This window comes from Petaurus breviceps, unplaced genomic scaffold (assembly GCF_028583685.1).
Source record: "Petaurus breviceps papuanus isolate PSGF00001 unplaced genomic scaffold, PetGlider_PUasm1.0 688, whole genome shotgun sequence".
In the NCBI taxonomy this organism is placed as follows: domain Eukaryota; kingdom Metazoa; phylum Chordata; class Mammalia; order Diprotodontia; family Petauridae; genus Petaurus; species Petaurus breviceps.
In genome coordinates this window covers 23087794-23105863 of record NW_027186457.1, presented here as the reverse complement: position 1 = coordinate 23105863, position 18070 = coordinate 23087794, and the positions used below count along the sequence as shown (strand labels likewise).

Below are 18070 nucleotides of genomic sequence, written 5' to 3'. Positions count from 1 at the left end.
AGAGTCATCTCCAACACTTTTATAAGGAAGGAAAATAAGATCAAACAAAAGGCAATCACTTCTCCAAAAAAGGCATCAATAACAGCTGGAGTCATGGAACCATTGCTTTAGAGATGAAAGGGACCTCGGAGATTATCTAGCCAAATCCCATTGGAGAGATTGGAATACTGAGGCCATGAAATGTCAAAGGATTTGCTCAAGTCTTTCAAGTCACTTTTCTCTACAATGTTGTTATTATGTAAATTCTTCTCCTAGTTCCACTCATTTTACTCTGCATCATTTTATGGAGAATTCCCATGAAATCACTTACATGTGTGTTTGTGTATTATATGAACTTATTTATGCATGTTGCTTCCACGTTGCCCTCATTCCCACACCAAATGGATATTGGAACAAGGGGAAAACCCTAGAGTTGGCTTCAAATCAAAACCAAAAGAATCTTAAGTCCTAAAATAAAGTAAAAGCAAAAGAGTGTATGTGACTATTGAAGTGAAGGAGACTGATTAAGATGATGTAAGCACTCTAAGGGCAGGAGTGGTCTCACATGAAACAGTAGTAGCCCCAATGCTTGGTAGGCCATAGTGCTTGGTAGATGGAAGACACTTAATAAATGCCTTCTATGTGCTTTGTGTGACTTCACATGCATAATAGACTTCAAAGAGCTTGCCTTCCCAAGGAAGAAGCAAAGGAAGAAGGGAAAAAAAGGAATTTGGAATCCCAAAATTAATTTTTTTAAAGAATGCTAAAATCTTTTACATGTAATTGAGGGGAAAAAAAGAATCACAGCATCATTTCCCGTTGCAAAGCCCCAGCCAACGGAAACTAACTTTCTCTGAAGTAAGAGAGGGTTGGATCTGCTACAGATCTGGCCCTTGAAGGACCTGGGGGCCCATCCCTCCCATCCTTCTCCCTCTTAACAACTTGAAAGGAATGTGAGGTGGTAGAGTAGTTCCCTCCAGAATGATCTAGATAAAAGGCTGCCCTGGTGTCTCGATTACGTAAATTTTTTTTCCCCTTTAATCATTGTTATTAAGGATGGTTCTCTGCAAGGAGATGGGAAATACAAGGGGAAAATTAGTTGATGTAAAAAGAAAAGATCATGATAAAAATATTAAACTTTTTAAAAAAAAATAAAGGATGCAAAAGCAACCTCAAAATTTAACACAATATTGCCTCACACACGGAGGGAGTTTGTGCAGAGGATCCCTGAAATTTCCTTTTCTAATCTACAATGTTCAGGAGCTAGAGTGTGCTTCAAAGACCAGTAGATAACAAGTCAATTCATTTCACAAAAATGTTATTTGCTTTATCTACCAGAAGATGGCAATGTTTTATCACTCTTGTTTTCTAAACTAATTAACAAAATTAGCTTAAAATCCAAGGCAAAACAATTATCAGAGTTCTTGTCAATTCTTTCTACCAGGGAAAGTCATTGTAAGGTGAGGTAATGGCTGATTTTTTCAAGAAAGAAAGAGTACATGACTCATATATCCCTCAGCAGGATCAGACATTTAAAGTGAGTATCCAAGGAACAAGGGGAAAACCCTAGATTTGGCTTCAGATCAAAACCAAGACAATTTTAGGTCCTGAAATAAGGTAAAAGCAAAAATGGGGACTTATTTCCTTAGTACCGGCAACTTCCAAATAATAAAACTCCCCGTGAGAACACTTTAGTGCATTCTCTGTAATTCACAATCTCAGATTCTTAGATCACTGAAAACACTAAGTGATTTGACCAGGACCACATGGTCAGTGGATAGCAGATCTTGAACCTGAACCCAGGTTTCCTGACTGCTAAGCTCATGCTGAATTCCACACAGTAAATTATTTGCAATATTTTAGTAAATTACCTCCTATGGTCCAATAACTTTAACATAAGTCATTATTAACCTTTTGTACTTCTCAAAGAAACTGCAGAGTGTAATCCACAAAGGATTACAAAGTGGGATAGGGCCCTGACTTTGGGCAAGTCTCCTCTGGTGACCAGTCCCAGCCACCCCCATCCCCCAATCAATAAGCATTGTGCTAGATACAGAAGACACAAAGAAAAAGCAAAAAATTATTACTTTCCTCATGCAGGTCCTCATTTTCTTAATAAAAGGGAAAGTTTGGAAGTCATCTCTAAGCTCTCACATTCTCTGAGCATTGATCAGCCTTCAAGAAACTATACAAGGTAATCCTATCATCTACTTTATAGAAGGCAACAGATTAACACAAAGACCCCCCCCCCAAGTCAGAATTCTTCAATTCTGTGGCCAATTTATGATTTTTCATAAGCTTGGTCTGATTGTCATGGTACAAACAGGCAACTTTTCTAAAGCTATCATTTGAGGTTGGTCCATGAGACAAGGGCTTGATTTTCTTTTTGTTTACTTGTCCCTAGAAATGTCTAATTAAATCCTTGTTGAAAGAAAGAATGGATGGGTGGGAAAAATTACTAACATGTTCAACAGTTTTCTGGGGTATGTTATTTGTATTCTATAGGAGCCACTGGAGATGAAGGGAAAACAGCTGGCTGTGAGAGAATCTTACTCCCCACACAATGTTAATCGATTAACCCAAAGCAGGAGTATCAGGAGATACAGATTACTGTCATTTACATTCTACCAGAGCAAAGAGCGGAAGCGCTGGTATCTTTCTTTTATAAACTATTAAAATTCTTTTTTAAAAGTTTTTCCAGCCACCAGTTGGAAGAAATGAAGGGTATGATTTATAATGTCTAAAATAGGGGTCTGTGAACTTAACATTGTTAAAAAGTTATCTATTTTGCGGAACTGCATTTCAGTGTAACTGTTTTTTTCTGTAGTCTCATGTCTTTTATTTCATACATTTAAAAACATTATTCTGAGGAGGGATACATGGGTTTTATCACAATACCAAAGAAATCCATGAAACAACAACAACAAAAGTTAAGAATCCCTGGTCTAAAATGAGATTAGAAAATTACATGAGGTAAAAAACCTTCTCTCTACTGGCATAACCACTAAAGAAATGACACTTCAGTCAGTCTTTGTACCCCCAGAGATACCAAAAAGGAAGGAAATTGAAGTTCGTTTTCACTTGTTTCTGATAGGTTTTGAACGTGCCTGCCTTGAAACTTGGAGTGGAGATATTAAGGAGAGAAAGTGGTGGGCTACTTAGAAGATGGGCAGCTAGCGGGCACAACAGATAAAGTGACAGGCCTGGAGTCAGGAAGACCTGAGTTCAAATCCAGCTTCAGACATTTACTAGCTGTATGACCCTGGGCAAGTCACTTTACCTAGTTTGCCTCAGTTTCTTCATCTGTCAAATGAGATGGAAAAGGAAATGGCAAAGCACTACAGTATCTATGCCAGGAAAACCCCAAATGGAGTCACAGAGAGTCGGACACACCTGAACAACAACTTAAGTCTCTTTCACCTTCATTATTCCATGATCAGATGCATCTGTAGTTTCTGCTGATAGAATGTAACAAGAAGTGTTTCTTTGTAGCTTTGAAAATCCCCTCCACCCAGGGGCAGCCAGGTGGCATAGTGAATAGGATCTGAGATCAAATATGGCCTCAGACACTTGACACTTACTAGCTGTGTGACCTTGGGTGAGTCACTTAACCAGAAATTGCCTTGCTTTCCCTCAAAGAAAAAATAATAATAAAATCCCCTCCCCCCCACCTCCAGTGCCTAAAATACTGCTTAGTAAATGCTTGCTGATTGATAGACTGATGACATGAGGGAAGGGCTTTGAACTGGGATAATACATGCATATACTTAAAGCAAAATTTAAACATCACAAATAAAAGCAAAATGAACACCCATAGACTCACAGAATTCTACTCAGTGGTTATCTAATCCAAAGCAGACCCCCAAAATAATTCTTCTGTAACATACCTAAAAGTGGTCATTGAGTCTGTGCAGGGGGAATCTCCTGGAGTAACCCATGCTACTTCTGAACTAGTTTCATTATTTAGAAGACTCATCTTCCTGACTTCAAATCTGGCCTCATACACTTGCTAGCTGAGTGACCACGGGCAAGTCACTTGACCTTGTTTGCTTCACTTCCTCCTTTGTAAAATGAACTGGAGAAGGAAATGACAAACCATTCCAGTATTTTTGCCAAGAAAAAGCCAAATAAGGCTCATGCCTGAAATGACTCAACAACAACAAATTATTTAGAGGACTTTCCTGACGTCAAATTAAATTTTCCTTTTCAACCCATTCATTGTTCTTAGTTCAGCAATTTGGGGCAGGAACAAACACAAGAAGCCTAAGCCCTTTCCTTTTTTTTTTTTTCCTGGTCTTTTTGGAGAAGGGAAGGCAGAGCAGTTGGGGTTAAGTGACTTGCCCAAGGCCACAGGGCTAGTAAGTGTCTGAGGCCGGATTTGAACTCAGGTCCACCTGACTTGAGGGCTGGTGCTCTATTCACTGCATCGCCTAGCTGCCCCCAAGCCTAAGGCCTTTCCTATCCTATAACCATTCAATAGTTGGGGAATATAGAATATTTGATAGTAAAGAACATTTCTTTCACGTGGTCTGCTTCAATCCTTAGTATTTATCAAAGCTAAAATAATAATACTAATAACAAATCTAAGCTTGAAGAAAGAAAGCTGGTTAAGTGATGGAGTCTGCTTAAAATGCAGCCTGTACTGCTCGGCATAGTAAAATATTAATTTTAACATTAGGGAGATATTGACACCATCTAGAAATCCGAGATATTTTCCTGTTCTGATCAAAAGAAAGTATGTTGGTAAATTAGTCTTACTGCAGCAAAGTCAATTCAGAATGTAGAGTATTCCATACATATAACTCAAATGGCAAGAAAGCAGACTGTAATCCTTATAATGAACTGTTAGGATATCATTGCTTATTCAGTGACTACTTCAGTATCTTCATGATTACAAATGATGCAAACAGACAATTTTGCAATAATAATAATGGCCGCTCACAGCTATGTGCCAGGCACTGCACAAGACACTTTATAGATACTAGACTCACACAACCCTGAGAGGTAGGTGCTAGCATCAGCCCATTTTAGAGATGAGAAAACTGAGGCAAACAGGTGAAGTCACTTCCAGGGGTCACACAGCTTGCAAGTATCTGGAGCCTATTTGAATTCAGGTCTTCCTGATTCCAAGCTTCACTGTACCTAGTTGTTCCATTATAAAGAAATTCAGAAATAATTAGCCACTATGTCTCTTTACAAATATTATCTCATTAGATCCTGATATTTATAGAGTATCTACTACATGCTAAATGATTTACAAATCTCTCATTTTATCCTCACAACAACCCTGCAAGGTAGGGACCATTATTGTGCCCATTTTATAACTGAGGAAACTGAGGCAGGCAGTGGTTAAGTGACTTACCCAAGGTCCAGTCAGGAAGTATCTGAGGCTGATTTTGAACTCAGGTCTTCCTGACTCTAAGTCCAGCACTGTAGTCACTGTGCCACCTGGCTGGCTGCCCCCAAATACAAAGTAATTTAAAGAGGAAGAGATTTTTTGGTTTTGTTTTGGTTTTTTGTATTACTAATACTATCCCTCACTTGCCTCCTAACTCTCCTTGCCCTTCCTTCCTCAATAAAAGCCCTCCCATATAATAACAAGGGGAAGAGATTTCTAATAACTGGGGAGACCGCAATCCAATTGAAATGTTATCAGTACCTAAGAACAGCTCCTTCTTACATAATAACAGCCCACAATTATGTAATACTTTAGTACTTTGCAAAAGCAAAAATATTTTAAACCCATCTCTCATTTGAGCCTCAAATACTGTTTTATCTACTGCTATGATCAGCTGCACTGGGTCCCGAGGGAGAAAATAGCAGCCACAATTTCTCCTAGGCCCCGGGGAGGTCTGGGAAATCAATGCCAAGGAACACGTTGACTTTTCCCCTAATCAAGTATGGAGTCAATTGTAAGGCATGAGGTCATGTTCATACCCTAGTGTTTCCTCAGTCCCTAATTTGGCCTTCATGCATCACCTCCCACTAACACTGACTTATAATGGCACTCTAAATAGTTCATGTCCTATCTCCAATGCCCAAATCTTATGAGGCTTTCTGCTTGCAATAACAAGAAAAACAATTTCCTCTTTCACTGTCCCAAATGTGAACTGTTTGGATAGGCTCTAATGATTAACAGAAAACTCTAATCTAGCCAAGATCCAGTGCTGTTCCACTCTTGAAGGCAGATTAATCTCCCCAGAAGGAGATGCAGATAGATCTTAAAACACTGAATGGATAAAACGATCACATGCAACTCTGATGACCCCCTTTCCCCAAACCTGTGTTCCTGCTTCCAGGCTTTTTGGGACAAACCTTGGGCCAAGAGAATATCGCACTGGTCTTTATAAAACATCGAGAGAAGAAAGAAATCAAAGTGGATACAGATTGCAAGCAACCGAGGCCCATGGTGCCGGGTTATCCAGAGACCAGTTATTACTATTGCTTGTAATGACAATCTTAGATAGTTCTTAAACCAAGGGAATTCTTACGATGCTGTAAAACTTTTTCTTTTTTATTAGCACAATTTTGACAAATGTCAACAAATCTTTACACAGGAATGAACCAAGACAAAAAGAGACTGTTGATCTCTATCTTGGAAAGTTGGATTACTTTAAGTATATAGTAAATTCTTTCAAAAGGTCCAACACTGCTCTGCTTTCCAGGGTCTTCTTTTCGACTTGCTTCTGCTCTGGTGCTTCTTTTTTATTTTTGGTATCACTATTACTATCCCTCACTTGCCTCCTAACTCCCCTTGCCCTTCCCTCCTCAATAAAAGCCCTCCCACATAACAGTTAAGCATGGGCAAGCAAAACGATTATCAAAGACCTCCAGCATTCCTTCCAATTCTAAATAAAGTCAAATGATTTGGGGGCTTTTCAGGAGGCCAGAAATGTCACACAGATTCAGCATAAGCCTAGCAAGAGTGACAGTTCTTTTATTAGTACTACTGCTAAACTGATTAATGACAATAGCATCGTGTTTGTTTGGCATATTACAATTTAGAAAGTACTTTCCCCTCATAGCTAGGTAGCCAGGAGTGCCTATTTTGTGAGTCCAGACTTGCAACTCCTTCAGTCGGTCAATGCACATCTATTACGTGCCAATTATCTACCAGGAACTGAGGTGAGCCCTAGAAATACAAGTAAGATGGAAATGTTGTGTGTAACTACACCTGTACAACCTATATTGAGCAGCTTGTCTTCCCAGTAGGGGTGGGTGAGGAGGGAAGAAGGGAAAGAATCTGGAAATCAGAGTTTTAAAAACAAATGCTAAAAATTGTTTTTTAAATGCAACTGGGAAAGAAGACATACAGGCACTGGGGTATAGAAATCCATCTTGCCCTACAAGAAAGTAAGGGAGAAGGGGATGGAGGAGGATGTAAGAGAGAACAGATTGGGGGAAGGGGTATTCGGTAGGCTCCTTATCTTGGGGTGAGGGGCAGGGAAGAGACGGGGAGAAAATCTGTACCTCAAAATCTTGTTGAAGTGAAAGGCTGAAAACTAAAAAATAAATAAATTCATAAAAAAAGAGAGAAAAAAATACAAGTAAGGTAAAAGACAGTCCTCTTCTCTTAATGAGCTCAGCCCAACTGGGGAGACGGCATTCAAACAACCATGTACAAACAAGATATTTGCTGTTCATTCGTTTCAGTCATGTGCAACTCTTCATGACCCCATTTGGAGATTTCTTGGTAGAGATACTGTAGTGGTTTGCCATCTCCTTCTCCAGTTCATTTTACAGAAGAGGAAACTGAAGTAAATAAACATGGTGAAATGACTTGCTCAGGGTCACACAGCTAGTAAGTGTCTGGGGTCAGATTTAACTCAGGATGAGTCTTCCTGACTCCAAGCCCAGCACTGTAACCACTATGGTGTTACCTAACTGCCCCCACAAGCAAGATATAGATAAGATAAATTTGGAAATAATCAACAGAAGGCAGGCACTGGATTTAAGGATGATAGAGAAAGACTTCAGTCAGGCAAACCCCTGCACTGATGCAGATCGAACTTTAAGACAGCTTACCATTTTTGTCATGGACCTCACACCAGCCCTGACCTTGGGCAGTCTGGTGAAGTCCTAAGGGCTCCTCAGAATAATTTTTTTAAATGCACAAAATGTAAGATAGAGGATTACAAAAGGAACCCATTATATTAGCATAATGTCTCCCAGGCATCAGGATGGGAACTAACCCTGGGGTAATCGCTTATGGTGGTCAAGGGGTTAAACTGGCTGGCAGACTGGTGTGAGCCAGGCAGCAGGTTTAGGCAGGAATGGGCAGGGCCAAGGATGTGGAATCTAATAACACACCTGCAGGTTTGGGGAAGGAGGAGGAAGCTGGGAGGTCAGTTCATCTGTTCCCTTCCCAAGCCTGTCTTGGCAGAGAATGTGGCAATATCCTAGGACTTGATTGCTGCTTATATGGGAAATGACTGCAGACTGGATTTAGTGATGGGAGGAGAGAAAGACACCTAGGGGAAAAGCTACTGATCTCATTTTTGTCAAATGAAAAGCATAACAGATAGATAAGCAGACATTTGTTGCTGTTCAGTCATGTTTCAGTTGTGTTCACTTCTTCATGACCCGATTTAGGATTTTCTTGGCAAAGATACTGGGAGTGGTTTGCCTTTTCCTTCTCCAGCTCATTTTACAGATGAGGAAACTAAGGCAAACAGGGTGAAGTGACTTGCCCAGAGTCACACAGCTAGGAAGTGTCTGAGGCTGGATATGAACCCACGAAGATGAATCTTTCTGACTTCAAGCTCAGCATTCTATCCACTGCATCGCCTATCTGCCCTTATCTCCTAGAGGAAGTTGAATTCAAAGAAAACAGGACCAACCACAAAATGTACTATAATAACCTTACAGAGCACATATAGAGAAAGTCATAGAGGAGGCTCAGTGGGGTGGCGAGGAGAAAGGCTAGCTGGGATGATAGAAGGAGGAGATATTAAGAATTACAAACTGGCTTCCCTTGCTTGTTTCCATAGGTTCCAATGGCTGTGGCCATTTCAATCAATGAATCAATAAACATGTATTAAGAGTCTATTTATGTACAAGGAACCTGTGCTAACAGTAGCTTTCTGTCACATTTCTGGACTCTCACATTTCAAAGGCTCTTGGGTCCAAGGTGGTTTTGGCTTCTCTTAGACTAAGAAAAATGGGATGGCTTAGTAGGTAGGAAAATGAGAAACTCTTCTGGCACATGGTACAATTAACAACCGCATTATTAACTGCACATATATTTATGTGTCATATGCATTCCAAAAAGGGAGGGACCTTAAAAACAGTTCAGATTATTCTCTCTCTCTCTCTCTCTCTCTCTCTCTCTCTCTCTCTCTCTCTCTGTCTTCTGTGTGTGTGTGTGCCTCTGTCTCTCTCTCCCTCTTAACAATGAATAAATTGATGAACAAAAGGTAAGCTGACTTTCTAGAGGTCACACACCTGGTCCAAACATCAGACCAGGACCCACCCAGATAAAATGCCTGGATACAGGAGGACTCTGAGCATGCGTACTTGTGTCTAGCTGGAAGAAACAAGCTGACACATAAGAAAGAAGATACAAGTACAATTGGGGACCAACTCTAGACCTTAAGGAGGAAGAAATATTTTACCAGGTAATGGCAGATCAACACCTTAGACCCAAAGATAATGAGAAAGTAAATGATAACAGTGAGGAGATGGATCAGAGAGGTCTGGAAGAAGACATACATTTTAGACATGGGCTAATATTGGAATTCATTTTGGTTTTTGTAACAAGTCTCCCAGCATACTTCTGAATCTAGAAGCCACCAGACACAGGGAGAGATCATTAGTCAACTTTTCCATTTATCAGCAATGGGATCTAGGACAAGACACTTTGCCAACATGAGTTTGTTTCTTGTCTGTAACAAAGGATTGGATAATCGCTAAGGTTTCTTTCTGTGATGCTCCTAGAAGGAAGGATTCCATGTGTGAGGAGGCAGGTGTGGAGACAGAAATGTCTAATGATGCTGCAATTTATAGAACTTGAAAGAAAACTCAAAAGATCTGATACATGACCTTGAAAAAAAATTTTTTTTAAGAGAATTGTAAACCAACCACAGTGAAGGCAGATACAAACTGAAAAACCACGTACCCTATGCTCTTTGTCCATTTGACAGACAATATGCATATACAGGGATTGCACTACACTACAGATATGGACTCAAATGGCATGAGGTCAAATCCAATGTGATTCTGGATAAATCTCCTCCACTCACTTAGAAGCAGATTTCCTTATCTGTAAAATAAAGGGTTGGATCAGATGACCTCTAAGATTCTTATAATCCTCTGATACCACACAGAGAAGGAGAGGAGCTACATTTGTATCTGAATCCTCCACAATCACACATAAATTCTGACAAAATAAAAAAGAAAATCTCTGTGCTCAACTGCTGTGTGTCCAAACACTTCACTGCCCAAACGTCCAACCTGCATCACTAGGTAACCTCTTCCTCCTCTGTTGCCATTATCTCTAGCTATATTTACACTGGGCTATTTTACTAATGTTTGGAGGACGGTGGTTCAGATATAGCAAACAATACTGTCTGAGTGTTTGATCAACATAAATGTCACTGTTTTCCACCTTGGAGAGCGAGCATAGATAGAATTGCAAAGTCTAGTGCTTTTCTTTCAGAGCTTAAAATATATCGAGAACATTTCATTTAGGGGGAAGGAGGAGGGTGTAGATTAGGAGGAGTAGATAATAGAAGACACAAGTGGTCTGGGATCACTTAAAGACCAACATTCAGATGCAAGACCATATTTATAGATGAAGTGCCTTTCTCTTCTCTCCCGGTTTCCTACTACCAGCCCCTTAGAAGGCAGAGACCGAAACTTAGTTCTGCAACCATTCTGTGAAAGGCAGCCTGGCTATCTTGAAGCTTCTAATCGAAAGAGTTAGTTCCTGATTTTTACTGGGGCTGGAGCCATCAGGACTTGGGCACCTTCTGAGCATTTTAGTTCTGAGAGAAATGGATTTTAAAGGACTCCACCAAGAAGATTTTCTTAAATGAGGGGTATCTGATGCCTTCAAGAGAGAAGAATAAAGGAGAAAAGTAAGTAAAATAACTACTTCACATAATTTTAAGAGTGAAGCATAGATAATGTATACTGGGGGATGGGAAGCAAGTAGATGGGCGGCCGCCGATCTTTTCCTGAGCAGTACTCTGTGTTCTTGAATTTGCCCAGCTGCTGCCTTAATGGATCATGTCCATACAATGCATACAAAAAGCTGCTTTTTAGAGTCAGTGGCTGAATGTGGTGAGAAAAACAAAAGCCTCTACTGCCTTAAGATACATAATGTGGCCCTAGTTAAAACAGCTGTGGGTTTGCTGTGTTGTTTTTGATACCTAACAGAAAGGTAATGTTAATGGCAGTTTTACAGATCGTCTTAGAAATATAACAATCACTGCATACAGATATGCTTTCAACTTTTCTAAAGTAAGATTCTAAAACTACACAAAATGTCACCAAGACATCAATACTGATATATTGAGTACACTGGCAAGAGAATCTGATTTGAGGTCAAAGGACCTCAGGATTAAATCCCAACTGTCATATATTAGCTGTGCAATACTGGGCAAGTAATTTTGTTTCTCTGGGCCTCAGTTTCCCCCTATGTAAAATGAGTGATCTGTGAGGTTCCTTTCAGTTCTAAAAGAAAAATAAGGATCTGATTTAGGTACATGTGGGTATGCATATGTACATACAACCATATATGTGTGTATATGTATATATGTATACTCACACATATATACATAGAAACAAAAAGTGTTGCTAAAAAATAAGACTATATGTTTGTGTACTTGCATATGTAATGTGCATATATGCATATATAGCATTTTGTTTGGGTGACAATTAGAAGTGACCTTTTACTAGGCAAACTGGTATAGGAAAATAACAAAGGGAAATTGTAATTCCAAAAAGCCATCCCCACTTAACTGCAAAGAGGTTGAGGACATGGATTTCCACCTCAGTCCTTACTTTGTGAGTGGTACAAGCAGAGAAATCAGGAAGTACATAGCGAAAAAGGTTGTGCCCAAAGGTTCATGTTTGCAGAATGTTATAATGGGAAGAGCCTGGAAGAACACTGACTTTGGGGTCAGGATTGGGCTCCAATCCCAGTGACCTCTGTGACCAGGTCATCTTTCAATACCTGAGTCTTCTTATCTATGAAGGAAGGGGGTTAGACCTTTAAGATACTGTGCAGGAATAAAATTCTGAGAATCTCCTGAAAGCCAACACCACCTAATCCAAATCCTTCATTTTATCTGAGTCAGTTGAGCCCCAGAAGCCAAGTTCCTTACCCTATGGCAAACATAGCACAGTAGCTGAAGAATAAAGATAGGACCCAGGAATTGGGAAAGAGACAGATTTCATTGGTACTGATAACTGTTAAATGAGGAAATTCCTTTTATCAGTGCACATTGGCACTTTCTCTGCAATTTAAACACAATCTTAGAGAGTTGCCTGGAGCAAAGAGAGGTGTGATCTGTCCAGGACCATAGGATTTGAACCCAGGTATTTCTAGCTTTGTGACCTTCTCTCTGTCCACTGCACCTTGATGAAAAATGAATTATTAACAAATAATATAAAACTACATTCACTACACTGCTGTTTGAATCCCATCCGAACTCAAAACTTTTCTGCTTCCCTAACAGAAGGCAGAAGCTGCTGTATTTTCTCTCTTCGTGTATCCCTAGCTCCCAGTACCCACTGCGTTCAATATATTAAGCAAATGATATGTTTGTATCTATATATTTCAGTTTAATGTTATGGCCTTAAAGGCAGAAAGGAAAGAGAAAGAAAGGAGGGAACAGACTTAGAAGTGGAAGGTGTGACCAGATTTCCTACCAACCTGCATTTGCCAGGGCCTGAGGTTAATCCCAACCACTATCACCACCACTTCCTTCACTAGTGTGACAATGCTCTGACCAACGGAGAGTCCCTCTTCTTCTTTACCCCCAATTTTACCTGCTCGATCAATCTCTCAAATAGTCTGACAGGAAACAGAGTAAAAACTGTTTTTCTTCATCATGCCAATAGGACTGACCAGGCAAGAATTAAAACAATGGTCCCCCCCAGCTCCACACCCCCCCCCCCACCTAAGCCTTCCTTTCATTTTAGTAGGGGAAGGTCAGATGGACCCAGATAAGCAGATTTTGAGTTAGCCCAGATTCCTCTAGGACCTGGAAGCCATAAATGCTAAGAGGTGGAGAGGGGGGAAATGTACCTCCCGCATGCTGAGGCAAACAGAGCAGCCTGACTGAAGACTAAGACTCCAGAAACAGAAGGCCAAGTTCAGGGCAGAACAGGTAGGCCAGGCTGGCTGGAATGTGGGGGACATGAAAGGCGCCTACAAAGACAGGTTGGAGCCAAGACCAGAGGGGGCTTTAAAGGCCAGGCAGAGGATTCTGCATTTTATCTTAGAGGTAGCAGGGGCCTAAGGAAGGCAATTGATGTGGTTGTGGAATGTGCCTTAGAGAGATTATCTCTCAGTATGGAAGATGAATGGGAGAAGTTTTCAACCTCAGAATCAGAGCTGGAGCTCAAGTTACACCTCACTCTTTAAAAGTCCTGATAAAAAATGAATCATCCCCATTTGCCTTCAGCTAAGCAGGATGGGGGAAAAGTACATTCTTTCTTACTAGCTGTGTGTGTGTGGCTCTGGACAATTGCTGTCTGACTCAGCTTCTTCATCTGTACGATAGGAATAATTGTCCCACTTTCCCTTCAGGGCTTGTGTAAGGATCAAATGATATATCTGTAAAGTGCTTTTAAAATCTTAAAACACTGTATGAAGGCTGTTATTATCTTTATTTCCTCAATAATGTAGGTTTCAAGAGGTAGAAAGGCAACTTCCCCATTTTATAGATGATAAAACTAAGGCCCAGAAAGGCCCATGTAATAATGGTGCCTATCATGATTATCAGGACTAAGAGTTCCTTGAGACTAGGGGCTGTTTTTGCTTTTCTGTGTATGATCATCGATTAGCCTTATGCATGCAGTAGGTGCTCAATAAATGCTCACTGGCCTAACCTGCTATAGAGCTGAACACTTTTACAAGGTTTACAAAGCACACTATCTATACCTGCAAGGTCCCTGAGCAGCCAGCCTTTCCAGAACCAGGAATAACAAGAGTTCACATTCTTAAAGTGCTTTAAGACGGACCAAGCTATGAGCTTCTTACCTTAATTGATTCTGACACCAATCCCTGGGAGGTAAGCTCTATGGATGCTTTCACCCATTTTACTCAAAAAGCACAGAATTTAAGAAGGTTATTTTCTAAAAATCAAAAGAGGTATAAAAGCTGAAAACAATGGGAAAATTAGAGCTACCCAGAGCAGGGCTCCATGCCCAAGTATTTTCTGATTTCGCTGGATCAAAATCACGAATCTTAGAAGGGTCCTCTGAAGCCATCTAGTCACATCTCTCATTTTAGAGATGAGGAAACTGAGTCTCAGAGATACAGAATTTGTCCAAGTTAGATAATAGTGTATCCAAGGTCACAGAATTTCAACCCAGGCTTTTGGGTTCTCCAGAACAACAGCTTTTCCTACTGAGGCACACTGGGCCACCACTCTGCCCCACTATTCCCCTGTAAGAGCTTAATAATTCTTTGTTATGACTCACCACTCTCACCAGATACCAAGAGCACTGAACATGCACATTCAATCTCTCCCCACCCCTACCCCTGCTGCTCTGGATAAAAGATGCCCAGTTCTTATAACGTGTATGTCTTACTGGAGTAGATAAATCAAATTTCTATTCCCCAAACAGTCCTGAAGATAATGACTTCAGTTCTGAGGTTATAACCAGGATTTACTGATGGGAAAAGAAACAGAATCTAAAAGGAAAGGTTAGATTCCAGATTCTTTTCTAACTCAAGTCTAAAGAATGACAGGGGTGGGTGAAGGGCAGGGAAGAACCGAGTCGACCGGATTGGCTGTTTTGTCTAGAAGGCACCTGGAGCTGATAGTCCCAGGACCACTAGTTCACTGCCCTACAGAGATTAGCGTGCACATTTCCTATTTCCCAGCCTCCCCCTTTTCTTTTTCCTTAAAATAAATGCATAGTTGCACTTTGCCAAGCTTTTTGTCAGTTATGATCTCTTTTTGCCCAAGGGGATTTCCAAGTGCCTAGCAAATTTCTAAGGGAATAACCAGGATCAGAGGGTGTCCAGGAAAGGGACTTAACTGCCAACACCCAAGTAGGAAATCACAGCATGAGTTCCTCCATTTAGAGCTGGAAGGAGGACTCATTTCAGTCTTCCCAGTCCAACCTTCTCATCTTAGAAATGAGGAAATGGAGACCTTAGGGGGATAAGCACCTTTGCCCGAAGTCAGAGCAGTAGTGAAGAGTGTGGCTCCTACTGAGACAAAAGTCTTCTGTCACATCATTCACTTTTCTGAGGGATTTCCAATCTTTCAGCAAATATCTCTCCCACGCTTGTTATGTGTCAGGCACTAGGCTAAGTCCTGGGGACAACAGGAAAGACAAAAGCAATCCCTGCCTTCTAGAACCATACATTCTAATGGAGGAGACAAGGGATGTGAATAGATACCCACCAGATACACAAAGAAAGTAACTTTAGAGGAGAAGGCATTAGCATCTGGGGAAGCCAGGAAAGACTCCCACCCCACTCCCACTCCCAAGGTAAGTCATGAAAGGAGCCTGAGACACTGAGGCTTCCTCTTTGCTAAGCCCTAGAGATACAGTTAGAAAAATCCCTCAGTTCCTGCTCTCAAGGAGCCTACATTCTATTATTTTTTTTAATTTATCAGTTTTAATTTCTGATGCAGTAAAAATTGGTAGATATAACACCCATAAACAAAAATTCTTTGGTGCCCTAAATAAAATTTAAGGGTATAAAGGGTTTCTGAGACCAAAAAGTTTGAGAACTGCTAGACTAGATCATTCCCTTTTTTTGGAAGGTCCCCTTTTTTTCCTTCTCTCCAAGATCAAATGCCCAGAAAAAGTCACGATATCTCTTTCTGACATTCTAAAGTAGAAAACACCACACATGGAAGGTTTCAGCTGCACAAATATAAAGTAGAGATACTAAGATTACAGGATCATCTATCTCAAGGAGGGAGAGACCCCAGGGTTTATCCAATTAATCCCAGTCATTTTCCATCGGAGGATACTAAGGCTAGTGGAAGTTAAAAGGCATTGTCGTTCAGTCATGGCTGACTCCTGAGGTTTTCTTGCTATTTCTTTCTCCAGTCCACTTTACAGATGAGGAAACTGAGGCATACAGGGTGAAGGGACTTGCCCAGGGTCACACAGCCAGTAAATATCTGAGGCCAGATGTGAATTCATGAAGATTAGTCTTCCTGATTCCAGTACCAGTATTCTGCACACTATGGCGCCACCTAGCTGCTCCTCTTACACTGTACCATGCTGCTAAATACTCTAATAGAGTTGTCTAGAGGAAGAATGAGGCATGAACACAGATAACTAGAACACAGGGTATGAGACAAGAAGTCCATTACATTTTTGCAAGAGCAAAGGCTGATAGGCAAGGAAAATAGGAAGAGGCTTTTTGGAGGAAGCACCATGTGAGTAAGGTTTGACAGAGCAGGTAAGAAAATAAGACCAAAGGAGAAGGGAAGAAATTCTAGAGACAGGGATTAGGCTAAGCAAAGGCTTACAGGCAGGAAAGTTCAGTGCACATCTGGCCAACAGAGCACAGTCCAGATGTCCTAGAATAACAGGAGGTGAGTGCAGGGAGGATGGCACCTGACTCGAGAAGGTCTTCAACGGGAAGCAAACTAAACTCTTTTGGAAGGCAACACAAAATCCCTAAAGAATTTCTGAGCTGAGGGTGACACGATGAAATTTATATTTTAAAAGTCTATTATGGCAGCGGGAGAGGTGGAAAGTAGGGGGGAAAGCGAGGCAGAAAAATCTGTTAGGAGTCTAATGAAAAATTCCAGGCATATGCTAGTAAGGGCCTGCACTTGGGAGGGAAGTAAGAATAGAGAGACAGGGACCAGCTGGTTAGATGAGAGAGGTTAAGAAAGAATGGCAACTAGGTGGCGCCATAGTGCACAGAGCCTTGGGTCTGGAGCATGTTCCTGAGTTCAAATCTGACCTCAGATACTTACTAGCTATGTGACCCTGGGCAAGTCACTTCAGCCTGTTTGCCTCGGTTTCCTAATCTGTAAAATGAGCTGGAGAAGTAAATTGCAAAAAAATCTAGTATCTCTGACAAGAAAATCCTAAAATTGGTCCATAAAGAGTTGAACAAGAATAAAAATGACCACAACAACAAGGGAAGGAGAGAGTCCAAGTTCACCTCAAAGTTAAGAATATGACAGAGGGTAAAAGGTCGTATTAGAGAGAGATAAGCAGTAGAGTGAGATGGAAGAAAAGGTATGAAGAGAAAATGGAAAAATTCAGTCTCGGACATGTTGACTGGGAGGTGCCAAAGACACATCAAGGTAGATGAGTCCTGTAGATGGTCAAGATGAGGGTCTAGAAAAAAAGTCATCTACTTAGAGAAGGCGTAGGAGTCAATGAGACAGACAGAGAAGAGAGAGCCAGAGGTTAGGAAGATGAACAAGCAAACAAAAAAATTAATATGGTTTCTGTAAAGTCAAGGGAGGAGAGGATATTCCACAGAATGATGCGGGAAATGGGCCAAATGAAATGGAGGACAAAAGCTGAAAAGAGGTCGTTGGATACGGGCATTTTACTATAGTGGTTAGGCTGTCTTGAGAAGAACAGAGGAGGCTTCCTGGACTTGGCCCCAAAGGGCAGATGGGTGGAATTCACAAAGAGGCTAATTTAGAATGGATGCCCTGAAAAAATTTCAAAGAATGAGAGTCATCTCAAAGTTGAATGGCCAGCCTTTCCCTGGACGACTTCCAATAAGTCTGATTCCCGGCCAGGTATCTTACGGGGAAAGCCCTTCCACGGATGGGCTGGAATGAAGTCTGTTCCTACTCTCTGACCCTTGTGATTCTGTGGTTCTGCTCTCTACCCTGTGGTCAGGGCCCGGCCTTCCAGCCTTATTTCACAAATCAGAAAACCCTTGTGCACTTTCCTCCTGGCTCCATGTATC

At 41.0% G+C, this 18070-nt stretch overlaps 2 protein-coding genes across 2 annotated transcripts in view; one reads left to right on the top strand and one right to left on the bottom strand.

Annotated features, from left to right (window-relative positions):
• MED12L (mediator complex subunit 12L) overlaps positions 1–18070 on the bottom strand; it is a 393990-nt gene that overhangs the window by 179059 nt on the left and 196861 nt on the right. The gene's annotated exons all lie outside the window — the stretch shown is intronic.
• The window catches only part of P2RY14 (purinergic receptor P2Y14), a 50488-nt gene continuing 43105 nt past the window's right edge, over positions 10688–18070 (top strand). Inside the window, exon 1 of the mRNA XM_069104773.1 lies at positions 10688–11057. The gene's annotated coding sequence lies outside the window, so the exon portion shown is untranslated. The remainder of the gene's footprint in view (positions 11058–18070) is intronic.